This window comes from Lissotriton vulgaris, chromosome 10 (assembly GCF_964263255.1).
Source record: "Lissotriton vulgaris chromosome 10, aLisVul1.2, whole genome shotgun sequence".
In the NCBI taxonomy this organism is placed as follows: domain Eukaryota; kingdom Metazoa; phylum Chordata; class Amphibia; order Caudata; family Salamandridae; genus Lissotriton; species Lissotriton vulgaris.
The window spans coordinates 933520283-933532422 of NC_141698.1; positions in this window are offsets into that span (position 1 = coordinate 933520283).

Consider the following 12140-nt stretch of genomic DNA (forward strand, 5'->3'; position numbering starts at 1 on the left):
AAACTGCGTTGCTGGAGATCACTGCATCCATTAAGGAGGTTTTGGACAACGGAGGGAAGGCGATGCTGGTTTTGCTAGATTTGTCGGCGGCTTTTGATACCGTCCCTCATAACCGTCTCCTTTTAAGACTCCAGGAAATTGGTTTGAGAGGGATGGTATTCAGTTGGTTTGTGGCTTTTCTATCTAACCGCCAACAATCAATCTGGGCCCCTCCACTTTCAGCCTCAATTCCACCTTTGGAGGTAGGAGACCCACAGGGATCAATTTTAAGTCCTACTCTCTTTAATATATATATGTCCCCCTTGGCTGTTCTGGTGGCGTCTTACGGAGCCCGGATTGTGTCTTATGCCGATGATACGCAGCTGCTTTTTACCTGTGACAAGAATACTGACTTCAACGGCGTTAACATCATGAGCTGCCTCGAGGCTGTTTTCTCGTGGTTCCAACTGAATCAATTAAAATGCAATTCTGACAAAATCTGAGGTTCTTTTTTTTGGCTGCCCCCCTGATGTCAATTGGAAATCCTGGTAGCCAGCTGATATGTTTCCCTCCTCAGCTGCGAACCCCATGGCGAAAAATCTGGGTGTTTAAATGGGCAATGGACTGACTCTCAAACCCCAGATTCTCGGTGTAGTGGGTCAATGTTTCGGCCTTTTAAAAACTCCTAGGAAATGTCTTCCCTTTTTGTCAAATGTTCATAGTAGGATCACGGTACAGGCCTTGAATGGATCACAATTGGATTACGCTAACATACTCTACTTAGGCCTCCCGGAGGATCTCCTTACGCGCCTACAATCTGTCCAAAACTCGGCTGCAAGAGCAATTTTTGGCCTTAGTTGCAGGTCCAACACCGCTGCTCTTCTAAACTCAATTCACTGGCTGCCGATGCATAAACGCATTCTTTTTAAGACTCTTACTATGACGTTCAAATCTCTTCACGGCACTGGCGCCTTCTATTTAAGGAATAGAGTACTTTTCTACCATCCTTCCAGATCCCTACGGTCATCCTCCCAAGTGCTGGCTATGGTTCCAAAAATCAAACGAGCTCGCATTGGGGGACGTTCCTAAAGACTTCTGGCACCTCAACTGTGGAACAAAGTGCCTCTGTCTCTCAGGAAGCTAGAAAGTCTGCTCTCCTTTAGGAAGGAGCTCAAAACGAGGCAGTTTGAACAGTAGCCTCCTGCGTCCTTTTCGGTTTTGGCCCAGCAGATCTTATAGCGCTGCAACACTCTGCCCGAGTAGCGTAGCGCTTTATAAGACAATCACTAACATAACATAACATAACATAACATTTGCGATTGTCACTCCCAATCCTGAGGGTGCCGGCTTAACCAAAATAAAACACAAGTTGTGATCAGCTATGTGGTAAAGCTGAACGATAACCGCATAGTTTGGAAAGCGATGTACCTTGGGGTAGTTCCAAAGTTTAAAATGGATTTTGCCCGGATAGACAACCTGAAACTTACACTGGCCAGGAGAAGTAATGTCATCAAAATGGTATTTTTGCCTAAATTATTTAATTTTTATATGGCCATTCCATTAACGATAGAAAGCTGCTGGTTCAAGACCCTAAACCAGATGGTTTCCAGATTCCTCTGGGCCAATTGTCGCCCTCTGAGGCGATTCCATTTGTGACTCCCCCAAGGAATAGAGGTGGCTGGGCTGTTCCTAACTTCCAGCTTTATTACTGGGCTTTGATACTACAGAAGATGGCTGTGCTATTAAAATGGGAAAGGGCAAGCTCAGAGGGGGAGGCCACCATTTCAATACATGAGCTGGTACTAGTAACCAAAGCTAGAGGGTGTCTCCTGCGCCACAACAAGTCAAACTACTTTAAAAGGGTTAAGTTCAAGACTGCAATCTGTGCATTTAAGATTGGGAGTGTGGTCTGGAAAAAAACTTGGTTTGGGCCAGGTGAATGCTAATATCCCACTCCCTGGTATTTTTAATGATGGCTATATGAAATGCTGGTGTGAAAAAAGAGTGAGGATGGTTGTTGATGTATCCTTAACACCACCTAATAAATTCCTGTCTGAGATTGTCTACCTGTAATAAAGTGGTACAAAAGGGGGGTGGTGATGGATGGAGCATCTGAACCAATAAAACACTCACTACCATTCAACAGATCTGGGTTTGATCCATCACCGTTGGCTTGGCAGTTCGGGCTGGACTGTTCCCATGAGGCACAGGGTCAGACTGATTTCCATATGGCCATGTCTGAACTGGGGTGGCAGAGTGGGCTAAAGAACGGTGATGGATCAAACCCAGATCTGTTGACTGGGTGTGAGTGTTTGATTGGTTCAGATGCTCCGTCCATCACCACCCCCTTTTGTACCGCTTTGTTCGCCATAAGTTGGCAGGGTATTCTCAGATGTGAGTCCCTTGCTCACTTTGCCACTGGATTCAAGCAAGCCGGGCTGAAGACGGCTGAAATTCCAGAAACCGGTCCTTGGAAGCTTGTTTCCGGTCCAGGGAAGGCATGGCTTGGCAGTTCGGGCTGGACTGTTCCCATGAGGCACAGGGTCAGGCTGATTTGCTTATGACCATGTCTGAACTGGGGTGGCAGAGTGGGCTAAAGAACGGTGATGGATCAAACCCAGATCTGTTGACTGGGTGTGAGTGTTTGATTGGTTTAGATGCTCCGTCCATCACCACCCCCTTTTGTACCGCTTTATTACAGGTAGACAATCTCAGACAGGAATTTATTAGGTGGTGTTAAGGATAAGTGCCTTGAAATTAAGCATACAAGATGTAAACATTAATGGTCAGTGATGGGGACATCCTCATGAGCATTATAGAGCTTAATTTGGGGTGTGCATATCTGACAAACCCCAGCAGGTTTCTGCTTAAATAATGGAGTCTTTGCATTCTAGTGTCATTTGTCAATAAGATAAAGCCCTGTTGTAGTGAACCATAGCAAAAGGCTGAATATAATGGATGGTTGATGTGACCTATGTACCTCATATACACCTGTAAAAATAAGGGCCGAAAAACAGGAGCCAATCTAAATGAGCAGCCTTTTAGCATTGGTGTTCAGATGACAAGCATATTCCCTGTCACACACAAGCTACATTAACCTATGCTGGGTGCAGCATGCAAGTGGGTGGTATGGATGTTTTAATTTAAATATGGACCTTTGTTTTAAAGCATTATGTTTTTTAAAGAGAATACCTAAAAACAGAAATCGTTTTCTTGTTTTAATCCAAATCAGTGAGAGACGTTTCAGTCTTAGGGTGGCCTTCCACCAAACTTTTTTCTTTCACTGCTCCTGTTTTGTTGAACTAATTTTTTTAAGCCTTAGGACTCTGTAAACTTTACCACTGCTAACCAGAGCTAAAGTGTTTGTGCTCTCTACCTAACCATGGTGAAACTGTGCTACATGTACTCAGGGGCTAAAAAGTACATGCTACTAGTGGTCATGCAGCAGAGATTGCACCACTTACTTAATTAGCTTTTTAAACCTGTTCCAGGCCAGTCATCTCAGCCTGTGTATGCAGATTTTAAATGACATTCCGACCTGGAAAAATAAACCTTTTATCAGGCTTAAACATTCCCTTTTAATACATGGATATCACAACTAGGATAGCCTCTAAACAGCCCATAAGGCAGGGTGCATGGTATTAAAAAATGTGGACATGTACTTTTATGTTTTACATGTCATATTAGTGATAAACTCCTTAATTGTTTATCAATACTGCAAGGCCTATCTCTCTGATAGGATAACGTTGGTTTACCTTATTACATTTAATAGCTAGTAAAGTTTGCTAGAGAGCAGGTGGGAAATGTATTTTGGGTGTTTAAGAAATTGTAATTTAAAATCATTTTTATTGAGGAAGTCAGATTTCAAATCACAATTTAGAAAATTCCATTTGGCATTTACTTGTCCTACTTGGTGCCCCAGCCTATTTCCTGAGCCTCGTGACCAGTTGTAAGTGGCAGTTGGACATTGTATATTCCTCCAAGACAGTATCACAAAGGGGGACTAGATGTTGGTATCATGGGCCGTCTCTGGCAGGATGGGGGAGGATCTGTGACCTACCACACATGCACTTTAAAGGGGCTGCCTCAGCACACTGACAAAGGGTTTCACACTAGTCCATTGTGACCTCAAACAATCTGGGGCCAGGGCAGGGTGGCAGGAAGACTTCTCTGTGGGGATAGGAAGGGGCTCCAGAAGCTGCTCCCACTTTAAAGGGTTCACCAGGGCACCAGGTATAAACAAGCATTTGCAATGCAATAGGTCTCACATTAGGAAACTTTGAGCTATTGGTCTTGTAAATGACACATTTTGTATTTATGTGTTCGTTTTGAAAATAGCGAAATTAATAGCTTTGTCATTTACAAAGCCAATAGTTTTAACTTTCGCAAATGTGACACTTATGGTACACAGACAAAAAATCGATTTTTAAATATCGATATACAAAAATATCGAAGTTTAAATATCGATGGGACAAAATATCGAAGGTAAGTAATATCGACAGTCTTAATATCGATATTGGTATGATATCAGTAATATCGAAGTTGTAAATATCGATGTCAATAATATCGAAATTAATAACTTTGATGTTACTAATATCAATTTTTAAATAAATTTAGTGTATATTATATTGTATTTATTATGTTTTATTATTTATTTTTAATGTAATTTAATTAAATATTGTCTTTTACTACTGTAGCGGGTTGTGGGTTTATAGGGGAATAGGGTGGGAAGTAATTTAATTATGTTAAATTAATTATTAATTAGTAGGAATTATTAATTAATTAATTGAGAAATAATTTTTTATTATTTTTAATTAATTGATTAATTGATAAATATGTTCTGTAGCGGGTTATGGGTTTATAGGGGAATAGGGTGGGAAGTAATTTAATAATAATTAATTTATTGATATATGTTTGTACATATTTTAATTAATAATTAATTGGTAATTAATTTCTATTAATTAGTTAATTAATTAATATAATTTTCTACATATTTATAATTATTTATTAGTTGGTTATTAATTAATATTAATTATTTAATTACATTAAATATAGTAATTTTTTTATATATAATTTATTGCTATTCCTAATTAATTATTTGGGAAAAATAATATTAATTATTAAATTAAATTAATTACAGCAAATGTGCTAATATATTTACTTTATTGTTATTGTTAATTAATAATTAATTGGTAAATAATAATAATTAATTTGGGGTAAAGGGGTATTTTTAGGGTTCAGGGTCAGTTTTCAGTTCATGGGTAAAGGGGTATTTTTAGGGTTCAGGGTCAGTTTTCAGTTTTTGGGTAAAGGGGTATTTTTAGGGTTCAGGGTCAGTTTTCAGTTTTTGGGTAAAGGGGTATTTTTAGGGTTCTGGGTCAGTTTTCAGTTTTTGGGTAAAGGGGTATTTTTAGGGTTCTGGGTCAGTTTTCAGTTTTTGGGTAAAGGGGTATTTTTAGGGTTTAGGGTCAGTTTTCAGTTTTTGGGTAAAGGGGTATTTTTAGGGTTCAGGGTCAGTTTTCAGTTTTTGGGTAAAGGGGTATTTTTAGGGTTCAGGATCAGTTTTCAGTTTTTGGGTAAAGGGGTATTTTTAGGGTTCTGGGTCAGTTTTGGGTTTTTGGGGTACAGGGATATTTTTAGGGTTCAGGGTCAGTTTGGGGTTTTTGGGGTACAGGCGTACAGTGTAAAAACAAAAAAATATTACATTAAATCAAATAAATTACATGAAAAAAATTAAAATTACTTTAAATTATTAAGTGTTTTATTTATTTTAAATGTATATGTATTAGTTTTAATTTTGTTTTAATATTTTTATTTAATAGTTGTAAAATTATATGTATTTAAAAATTATTTTTACATTATTATTAATACATTTAAAAAAACAATATTTTGATTCCGATATTTTTGTACTACGATATTATTTTTTCGATATTTTTGTACTTACCTTTATGAAGATAGGATTCCTATATTTTTGCTGTCGATATTTTTGCTCCGATATTTTTGCATGTCGATATTCTGTCTGTCGATATTATGTCAGACATTCGACACTTATAGCATTTGTAATGCAATATGTGTTGTATTTACGTGACTTAGATGTATTGATATTACAATTAACAATAGTGTTTAATTTTTTTAAATAATTAATACTTAAATAAAAGTTATTGTAATTTATAATATAAATAGCTCAAACTTTTGTAAATAACTTTTGTGGAGATTATGTTCAGTGTATTTTATGGTGACAAAAATCCAAGAACAGAAGTGAAATATTGACATCTTTTTGTGACATTTGTAATAGAGCTTGAAACATTGAGAGAACATATTTGAACCAGTTGTTGTTGAATGGTTGCACAGATTGATGCTGTGGTGGCGCTGAGTGATGTTGTGGTAGCGACGAGTGATGCTGTGGAGTTCAGTGATACAGTGGTAGCGCAGAGTGATGTTGTGGTGCCCCTGAGTGATGTTTTGGTGCCCCCGAGTGATGTTGTGGTGCCCCCGAGCGATGTTGTGGTGCCCCTGAGTGATGTTGTGGTGCCCCCGAGTGATGTTGTGGTGCCCCCGAGTGATGTTGTGGTGCCCCCCAGTGATGTTGTGGTGCCCCCGAGTGATGTTGTGGTGCCCCCGAATGATGTTGTGGTGCCCCCGAGTGATGCTGTGGTGCCCCCGAGTGATGCTGGGGTGGTGCTGAGTGATGCTGTGGTGATGTGATAGATAGAGTGTGATAGATAGATAGAGTGAGGGCAATAGATAGATAGAGTGAGGGCGATAGATAGATCGAGTGAGGGCGATAGATAGATAGAGTGAGGGCAATAGGTAGATAGAGTGAGGGCGATAGATAGATAGAGTGAGGGCGATAGATAGATAGAGTGAGGGCTATAGATAGATAGAGTGAGGACGATAGATAGAGTGAGGGCGATAGATAGAGTGAGGGCGATAGATAGAGTGAGGGCGATAGATAGAGTGAGGGCGATAGATAGAGTGAGGGCGATAGATAGACAGAGCGAGGGCGATAGATAGACAGAGCGAGGGCGATAGATAGACAGAGTGAGGGCGATAGATAGAGTGAAGGCGATAGATAGATAGAGTGAGGGCGATAGATAGATAGAGTGAGGGCGATAGATAGATAGAGTGAGGGCGATAGATAGATAGAGTGAGGGCGATAGATAGAGTGAGGGTGATAGATAGATAGAGTGAGGGCCATAGATAGAGTGAGGGCGATCGATAGATAGATAGAGTGAGGGCGATAGATAGGTAGAGTGAGGGCGATAGATAGGTAGAGTGAGGGCGATAGATAGGTAGAGTGAGGGCGATGGATAGGTAGAGTGAGGGCGATAGATAGGTAGAGTGAGGGCGATAGATAGGTAGAGTGAGGGTGATAGATAGACAGAGTGAGGGCGATAGATAGAGTGAGGGCGATAGAGAGATAGAGTGAGGGCGATAGATAGATAGAGTGAGGGCGATAGATAGATAGATAGATAGATAGATAGATAGATAGATAGATAGATAGATAGATAGATAGATAGATAGATAGATAGATAGATAGATAGATAGATAGATAGATAGATAGATAGATAGAGTGAGGGCGATAGATAGATAGATAGAGTGAGGGCGAATAGCGCATTCCTTCTTTTTCCGTTGCAAAATATGTTCACAACTCCATCTTTTTTCTTGGTTTAAACCTTTTTATTTTTCCTCTGGGAAAAAACACTGCTTTCTCTTTGAGATCTGAAGAAGGCAAGGGAATACAAACACTACAATATGCAGAATAAAAAAGAAATATGTTGCAACAAAACCCCTTTTGAAGATACTATTAGAAGCTATATGAACCAATAAATGGATTTCATTGCCTGCACTTCCCACTGAAGCCAATAGGATGGCTGCCTAAATCTGCCTGTTCTGCTTCCCGAGGAGGTGGATCACTGGAGAACCCGTGGATCAGCAAAATAACTCAGAAATGCACAAGAGGCCGCTTCCTGCGGTGCTGAGCCTTTTTAAACCTGATAGACTGAAGAGCAAGGACTCAATAATCTCGGCGTTGACTCAACAGCCTGTGATTTTGGGCATATCACTTAATCTCCCTGTGCCTACAAAAAACCAGACCGAGCCGCTGTACGCTCCCATAAGCTATGGACGTCAGCAAGAGGAGAGGAGGATAGAGTATCGTTGGGGAGTGAGAAATGATGGTAAGTGGGGAGGAGGAGGAAGTGGTGGTGCAAACAAGGAAGTGGATAGCAAATTGAAAGGAGGAGGGAGGAGAGGTTAGACAGAAGAAGTGGTGGTTGCTGATTGGTACACCTGGCCGTGAGATAACTGTTCAAAATCTCAATATTTGTGTACAGCCATCCCGGGGAAAGATGTTCCAATCTGCATTAAGACTTCCATCGAAAACCAAGTTTGCTCAAAAACATGTAAGAAACAGGGCTGCTGCATTAGAAAAAACATCAAAAAGAAGACTGCTTTTTGCATGTATTGCATAAATCATTTTATGCGTGATGACTGGCTGTAAAATAGTCTGTCATGCATTTCTCAGGAATTGCAATGCAAGCCTTCAATAGGCAGACTGATAACCAAACTGCCAATGCCATGGGGAGAAACAGTAATACTCCTGTGGGTGGGCCCACAATACCCCTGTAAGCATGTGTTTAAGAATTACTAATAACTCATTTGCTAGATAGATAAAACTGTAATTCGTCAGTTTTAAAAATATGGGGCATAGCACTTTTGAACACTGTTTTGTATGCAAGTTAAAAACTGTATATTCTGCTACAGGTGAGACTGGTCGGGAATACGGCCTGTGTTGACACATGGGTGCACACCACTAGGCCTGTCCGCACATATAGGGTAATTGGAAGCATGTGGTTACTAGTGTGCTAGATTATTTTTTACTTACAACTGTGCCAAAGACACACCATTTCCATATTTGTTGCTAAGAAGGGAGCAGAGGAAACGGGACGGAGAATAACCATAATAACAACAACAACAGAAACACCACCGCCCTGCTGGACAACCTCGCCAACCTCAGACTCAAGCAACTAGTGAACACCCCCACCCACTACGCCGGCCACACGCTCGACCCAGTCTTCACATCCAGCAAGCACATCTCCTTCAGCCACGCCACCGGATTCCACTGGACCGACCACAGCTGCGTCCACTTCAGCTTCAAAAAAACGACGACCCACCACCACCCGCAACCGGTCCCCCGCCGATGCTGGAGCAAGATCACCGCCGAGCAGCTCACCGCCTCCCTCAGCCAGAACATTCCCACCAGCACAACGGACCCCAACGAAGCAGCCAGCAACCTCACCAAGTGGCTGACCACCTGCGCCGATGACCTCGCACCACTAAAGTACCCTCCCAGCAGACATGGCAGCAAGAAAACCCCCTGGTTCACCGACGAACTCAAGGAATCCAAGAAGAACTGCCGCACCCTCGAGAAAGCCTGGCGGCTCGACCACACCACAGACAACAGGACCGCCCTCAAGCACGCCATCCGCAAACACCATCAGCTAATCCACACCACCAAGAAGGCGGCACTCAAAGAACGACTGGACAACAACACCCAAGACAGCAAGGAACTCTTCAGCATCGTCAAAGAGTTTTCCAACCCCAGCGCCAGAAACAACGACATCACTCCCTCGCAAGACCTCTGCAACTCACTCGCCTCGTTCTTCCACCGCAAGATCGTCGACATACACAACAGCTTCGACGCACAGACCACGCACCCTACCACCGAACCAATGCCCGCCACCACCACCCTCTGCAACTGGACCCCGATCAGCACCGAAGACACCACCCGCACGATGAACTCCATCCACTCCGGATCACCAACCGACCCGTGCCCACACCTCGTCTTCAACAAAGCCGACGCCACCATTGCACCCCATCTCCGAGACACCATCAACTCCTCCTTCCACACAGCCACCTTCCCGGAGAGCTGGAAGCACGCCGAGCTGACCGCCCTCCTGAAGAAACCAACGGCAGGCCCCACCGACCTCAAGAACTACCGTCCCATCTCGCTCCTTCCTTTTCCAGCCAAAGTCATCGAGAAGACCGTCAACAAACAGCTGGCCGCCTTCCTCAAGACAAACGGATCCCTCGACCCCTCGCAGTCCGGGTTTCGGGCCAACCACAGCACCGAGACCGCCCTGATCGCAGCCACCGACGACATCAGAATCCTGATCAACAACGGGGAAACAGCGGCCCTCATCCTCCTGGACCTCTCTGCGGCATTCAACACCGTCTGCCACCGAACTCTAGTGAAGCGCCTCAGCAACATCGGAATTCGAGAAAAAGTGCTGGAATGGATCATCTCGTTCCTCACCGGAAGAACCCAGAGAGTCCGCCTCCATCCGTTCAGATCCGAGGCCACCGAAGTCATCTGCGGCGTACCACAAGGATCTTCACTCAGCCCAACCCTCTTCAACGTCTACATGAGCCCCCTCGCAGCCATCGCACGCCAGCACAACCTCAACATCATGTCCTACGCCGACGACACCCAGCTCATCCTCTCCCTCACCAGCGACCCCACCACCGCCAGAGCCAACCTACATGAAGGGATGAAAAACGTCGCCAACTGGATGAGGAACAGCCGCCTTAAACTGAACTCGGACAAGACGGATGTCCTCATCCTGGGATCATCACCCTCCGCCTGGGATGACTCCTGGTGGCCCCCTGCCCTGGGCACCGCTCCCAAACCGACGGACCACGCACGCAACCTGGGCTTCATCCTGGACTCCTCCCTGTCAATGACCAGACAAGTCAACGCCATCTCATCCTCGTGCTAAAACACCCTGCGCATGCTCCGCAAGATCTTCAGATGGATCCCCACGGAAACCAGGAAGACCGTCACCCAGGCACTCGTCACCAGCCGACTGGACTACGGGAACACCCTCTACGCCGGAACCACAGCGAAACTTCAAAAAAGACTCCAACGCATCCAGAACGCCTCCGCCCGACTCATCCTTGACATCCCCCGACACAGCCACATCACCGGACACCTGAGAGACCTGCACTGGCTCCCCGTCAGCAAGAGAATCACGTTCAGACTCCTCACCCACGCACACAAGGCTCTCCACGACCTGGGCCCCAAGTACCTCAACGACCGCATGACCTTCTACACGCCCACCCGCCAGCTACGATCGACCGGCCACGCACTCGCCACCGTACCACGCATCCGCAGAGCCACCGCCGGAGGAAGATCCTTCTCCTACCTGGCAGCCAAGATGTGGAACTCCCTCCCCATCCACCTTTGGCGAACCCAAGACCATCTCGCTTTCAGGAAGCAGCTCAAGACCTGGCTGTTCGAGCAGTAACTTTCCCCTCCCCCAGCTCCTTGAGACCCTCACGGGTGAGTAGTGCGCTATACAAATGACGTGATTGATTGATTGAATAACTTTAGGACTATAGGACGGGGTGTCCTGGGGAATCAGTGGAAAGAAGGCTATGGCGCAAAGGATTTAAATATTATATTTACTGCAACACCTCTTTTACAGCTCTATTTCAAGGAACAGCAACCACAAATGTACCACTACTTTTGAGTCCTGAAACGGAAAACCCTTGTGAACAAAGAAACTACTGTATGCCCTTAAATGCTTGTGTTTAGAATAATAAGTGCTGAGCAGAAATGCTATGCTGACTGTTACCTCCTTCTGTTTATGTCATCACATGCCCACACTATTGCCACGTACTTCACCAAATGCACAACTCAGTCACAAGCCACATACTCCATCACAGAACTCAGCAGCCTCAGAGGGAGTTAGCCTGCATAAGCGGCATAAACGGTCATGACTACAATAAGCGCAAAAGTAATTAAACTATCCAAACTTTAAAACGCGCCCACTCAGCCTCACACATTCCACCAACGTTGATGTTTGCATCGACTCCTGAATACTGACAGGCCCTTAGCAAAAGAACGTTCTCGAAGGAGGAGGTATTAAAGAAGCAATACAATCCGAGCAATATCTAGTACATGTTAGAACTTAATTCAATAGTTGCCAGTTTCACCTATTCTCCATTAAATGTTCAACAATAGGTGCTAATGTATGAAACAAATACAACATTTACAAACGTGAGCAGGCGTCTTAAAAAGTCAATGCGTCCGCACTGGTCATACTGATCATTCACCTCGAGTAGCAGAGCGGATTGCCGTTCTTCCTTTTGTCTTT